The sequence below is a fragment of the Biomphalaria glabrata genome, chromosome 16, assembly GCF_947242115.1.
Source record: "Biomphalaria glabrata chromosome 16, xgBioGlab47.1, whole genome shotgun sequence".
NCBI classification, from domain to species: domain Eukaryota; kingdom Metazoa; phylum Mollusca; class Gastropoda; family Planorbidae; genus Biomphalaria; species Biomphalaria glabrata.
Genome location: NC_074726.1, coordinates 26,646,265 through 26,652,264, shown reverse-complemented (window position 1 = coordinate 26,652,264; position 6,000 = coordinate 26,646,265).

Sequence of the window (6,000 nt, the reverse complement as noted above, 5' to 3'; positions counted from 1 at the left end):
CATAGTCGTTCTACGAGATGAACCATAGTCGTTATACGAGATGAACCATAGTCATCTACGAGTTGAACCATAGTCGTTCTACGAGATGAGCCATACTTGCTCTTCGAGATGAACCATAGTCGTTCTACGAGATGAACCATAGTCGTTCTACGAGATGAACCATAGTCGTTCTACGAGATGAAACATAGTCGTTCTACGAGATGAACCATAGTCGTTCTACGAGATGAAACATAGTCGTTCTGAGAGATGAACCATAGTCATCTACGAGTTGAACCATAGTCGTTCTACGAGATGAACCATAGTCGTTCTACGAGATGAAACATAGTCGTTCTACGAGATGAACCATAGTCGTTCTACGAGATGAAACATAGTCGTTCTGCGAGATGAACGATAGTCGCTCTACGAGATGAACCAAAGTCGTTATACGAGATGAACCATAGTCATCTACGAGTTGAACCATAGTCGTTCTACGAGATGAACCATACTTGCTCTTCGAGATGAACCATAGTCGTTCTACGAGATGAACCATAGTCGTTATACGAGATGAACCATAGTCATCTACGAGTTGAACCATAGTCGTTCTACGAGATGAACCATACTTGCTCTTCGAGATGAACCATAGTCGTTCTACGAGATGAACCATAGTCTTTCTACGAGATGAACCATAGTCGTTCTACGAGATGAACCATAGTCGTTCTACGAGATGAACTATAGTCGTTCTACGAGATGAACCATAGTCGTTCTACGAGATGAACTACAGTCGTTATACTACGGAAAGAGGCCAACGACAGTTTCGAGACGAATACTACTTTGAAATTTTTCAGTTTCTTCTGTTTCTTATCCAGACATCAGAAAAATGGCTGTTACTACTGAATTGTTACTATTTTAATGTAGATTTCTATGTGTAATCTATTACACGCTTTCTCTTAATCATCCATTGTAAAAACACCGCCGTCCCTAACAACGAATTCTTTTGTGTTTGGGTAATGGGGATGTAATAGGAGTGAAACAAAAAAAAAAGGAGACAACTCTGGACCGCAGTCACCAAACAAAGAGACAACCAATGATAGATGGGTCTCTTTTTCTTTCCATTCGGGCTTGGGCTGAGCTGACAAACGCAGTTATGGTTCGTATTTCACTGCCCTTACTTTAGAGAACGAACGACACACACCCGTACACGGAAACTAAAGAAAGAAACTTTTTGCTCATCAATTGCTTCAAATGTGAATGAAGAGACATAGTCATGTGTGTGTGCGCGTGTGTGCGTGCGTGTGAGTGTGTTAGTGTATCAAATCGCGTTTGTTTTACTCTGGAGCAGAAAGAGGTTAAGTAACCCCCCCCCCCCAGCCTCCCAGCACTCTCTCCACCCTTTTCGGGAACGCATTCAAATCAAAGCCTCGGCTCCCTGCTGCGGAGATCGGTTTCACGGCACCAAAGTGAGAGGAGTTAATTGAACAACTCGACTAATCTCCTTGTCACGGCTGCTGACACTCTAGCCCCGAATCGCATTTGCAAGGGACAACGATTTACTGCTAATGACTTGCGACGCGTTCGGAAGCCAGTCGGGCTGTGATCCGATACGTTAGCAAACGAAGTTGACCTATAAATAGACAGGGTTCAAATCCACCCCTTTACAATCTTTAAGCAGAACTCCCAATGTTTTGACAGAAGAAATTAATGACTTTTAAAATGCTTGAAGTCCTTACATCACAAGGATTTTTTTTAACACATAAAAAAACAAAAACAAAAGAAAAACAAAACAAAACAAAAAATGCAAACCTGAAATTCTTTCTTTCATTCTTTTATCTTTTTCCTTCTCTCTTTATATCTCTATCTATTTCTCTCTCTCTTTCTTTCTCGTTCTTTCTCCTCCTTCTCTCTCGCACGCACACACACGCACCACAAAAGTGCGGATATTATTTCTTCATCATTTTGACGAAAAATAAACCAATCAAATTGTTATCAAATAGACACACTCAATATGCAGTACTGGCGAGATTTAGTTATTACACACTGGAAAGGGGCACAACTATAGCAGACCGCGGAAAGTAAATGACAATGGGGTTGCCAAGTAGTCAAAGGGATATAACTTAAATAATAATATTTCTTTAGGTAAAGTAATCAAAGGGATATAACTGAAACATTTTCTTTTGATTCACACATTCACATTAAAAACAGAATTTATTAGAGGAAAAAGGGATGTGTAACAGTATGAACCAGAAAGTCACTAATCAACATCAAGCTTTCTAAGTTGCGCGAAAAAAAACAAACATATGAATAATAATGAATCATTTTAACCCTAACACTCTAAGCATCAATTGCAGTATTCTATCTCGGTCAAATCGTTATCAATATTGATTATACACGTACCATTGCACCAAATCTAATTCAAAATTAAAAGTGTTTCTCATTCAATACAAACGTACAACCTCCCATCTGTAACGGATTACTTACCCTACTTCAAAAAAGAAGAATTTTGTCCTGCACACTTTGTAAGTCAATCTAGTCGTGCATGTTAACCTATAACTCAAACTTTGCCAAGTCATTGGTTTTCCTAGCTGATTAAAGCAACCCATTCCATTCTTTAATGGCACTAATGAAGAAGGAGCTTATGGAAACTTGGAGAGTCACTAAAACAAATATGAAAAACTCCAGACCTTTGTTAACAGATGCCTACGCCGGATATTACGAATTAGGTGGCCAGATAAGATAACTACTATCAATTTGTGGGAGAGAACTAGACAAAAGCCCATAGCCCAAGACATCACTAAACGAAAATGAAGCTGGTTAGGACACACCCTGCGAAAACCAGCTACCAATGTTGCAAGGCAGGCACTTGACTGGAACCCACAAGGAAAGAGGAAAGTGGGCAGACCCAAGCAAACCTGGAAGAGGTCAGTCATCAGTGAAGCTGAGGGTACTGGAATGACATGGGAGCAAATGAAGAAAGCTGCTCAGAAACGAGTTCGGTGGAGAGGTGTGGTTGCGGCCCTATGCTCCCCTGGGAGTGCACAGGATTAAGTAAGTATGGAATAAGAAATGTGCCTCTTTCTTTGTGTCTTTGTGAGTATTTCATTTGGTTATGTTTTTCTTGACAAGATAGACAGACCCGTAATGTTATTGATAATGATGTTAATGTTACCATCTCGAGAAGATCTACACATGTTACCTTTACCTATCCCTTAGTCTGTTGGGCCGTTGGGGCACCAAGCAAAATTTGTCGACCGTCTTTCTCCATTCCTCCTTGTCTTTTGCCTTGTTTAGAACCTTTATCCATTCTTTAATGTTTCCTCCCATCGCTTTCTCTGTCCGCCTCTTCTTCTTTTTCCTGGTACTGTTCCCTGAAGAAAGATCTTTGCTATCCTTGTTTTTTTTCACAATTATTTCTTTTACCTGAAAACACACAAAAAAAAAAAACAAACATGTTTTAAATTTACCAAATAGTTAATTAACTATTGGTAATTAAATATTTTGTTTGTTATCTTGAACATGGGAAAGAAATCGTACTTGACAGATGTGGTGGTATAAGTTGAATTAGTCCCCTTGAGGAATCTTGGGACATGACTGACATTTTTTTTTATACATTTAAAAAACGATCATGTAAACATTCACCAAGATACGACTTTCTTCCCTCCACCTTTCACAACTGGTCCAGACAAGTGATAGGATTAGAGCTCATAGAGAAAGTTAAAAGCTTCGAACCCTGCCCGCCGCCATCCACCGCCGTCCAGCGGGAGGTTTGGGCTAGGATGAAATTAACTTCAATTCTGAAGGAACATAAGAAACATGTTAACCAAACAGATCTTGAAAATTACCAAGCATAACACACAAGACACGCTGTGGTTTTTTTTTTTATCCCGGCGGAACGCTGTAAAAACTGCAATGATGTTAATATTTTCTTTTTACAATACCTCTATTCAAGTCACAACGTCATGGAACATGGACACAGATCTTAAAAAAGGCTCTTCCTATCTATATCACTGACAAATGAATTACTAGTTCGTTGGACACAATATTAAAAATCTAGTTTGACCGTTATAATTTTTCAAAGTTAAAGTTTAATTTTGGCTTTAGAACTAGGTCTAGAACAAGATCCAACATCGGTTTTGAAAGGACTATTGCGTTCGGGAATCTTCGAACGTAAGGGAATTATTGATTTACATTTTGCGCATCGTCTTCTTAAGTGTAAGTGTCGTAGATATATGCATTCACTTTACCAGGATTCTTTCTCGGAATGGGGGGGGGGGGGGAGGGGGGAATTGGCAAAAAATGCTCCCTTGTTTTTTAATCTAACATTCATTAATTATTATGAGAAAAACATTCGCTGTATAAGCTGTATAAAGGAGGTATTGTCTTTAAAAAAAAATGTAATGCTTTTCTTGTTCAGCTTACGATAGGGACAAATAATCTAAGACTTGTTTTCTTATGTAAGCTGTACAAACGGTTAGCAAAGCAAGAGAGGTAATTCAGCATATAACAGACAATCAGAAATAAAACAGTTATCCCCCTTTCTTAAGTAGGCTGTATAAAAGATTGGAGAGCAAGAGAGATAATACAACATATTATAGACCAGTGATTCCCAAAATGGTCTATATAGACCCCCCAGGGGTCTACGAAGACTTCCATGGGGTCTACGAAAGTTAAAAAGGGGAATTGGGGGTCTATGAGATGTGTGAGGGGGTCTACCATAAAGAGTCTCAATTCAGCATGTCGTGAATAATTTTGACAATCGAAATTTTTTCATACACACATTTATGATTTGTACCTTTGGAAATCTTTAAAATCTTTATCCTGCTGATTGAATGAAGAATTTTTCTCTTTTTTAAATTTAATAACTATATTTAAAAAGTGTAGTTGTGTTTAGTTATACCTTTGACAAAAAGAAATGTAGATGATGCCACCCTGATAAAAAGATAAAGGTTTGCAAAACTTTCAAACACTCAAAGTGAAAGTTCAGAATACACCCACAAAATCTCTCTTTGACCTGACAGTGAGAAAAAGATGATTAGTGAGCATTTTACTATATCTCTTTACTTATAGTAAAATACTGAAAACGTCACATGATAGGCAAATTTTTGATTTTACCTGCCGTTGATGAAATTTTTAAAAATCTTACACAAACGTAGAGCATTAAAAGAATTTCCTGTTTGGGTTTTGTGGCCGGTGACTTGTTTTGGGCCTCTTGATGAAGAATGCAATTTTGAAGACATGGTTAGCATTCTCTGGTGAGACTCCAAAAGGGCAAATTTCATTTTCAATGGTCCCAATTTTGAGCTTCCGGAACATATGTTTTCTCATTATGATGTGTCCGATTCAAATGTGAAAAATTATAGGTGGTCCTATCGGGATAGTTTATAATGGATGTCATTTTTCTTGTATATCGAATGAGAGCGTGTCCATTTCTCGTTTTTACAATTCACTATTAGTTTCTTTATTTCTCCCGGATAGAGTGCGATGTTCAAGTGTGTATTTGTTTTTTTTTTACATTTGGCAAGTGTGTCAGCCTTCTGTTTCCTTCTATTTCAACATTGGAGAACAGTGTTCTTGCTGTTGTTGAGCTTTACAAGGTCACACAATATGTTTTGTACAAAATCTTTTGTATGTTCCTTCAGATTATGTGTATAATTACATCCTAGCCCAAAACTCCCGACGGGAGATGCGAGCAGGCAAGGTGACCAGCGAACGTCAGTTCAGTTATAATGAGTTGTTTTATTTAGGAGGCATCAGAGTTTGTCAAGCTTTGAATGACTATTTTTAATATTGGTCAAGAAAAACTTTAGGTGTTTGGCGAACTTGGCTGATTCACTAGCATGGTAGCTGTTAGCTCAAGTGCTCCTATTTCTTCTCTGTGGTTGTCATAGAGCTCATTAGTAACAACGAACTTAATTTTTCAATTATTTTTTCTCCATTGGGCCCTTCAACGAGTATTCCATCTCCACCATTTGTGGTGGCTTTCTGAGAACCATCCATGCAAACTCTGACCCATTGATTATTAGGGCA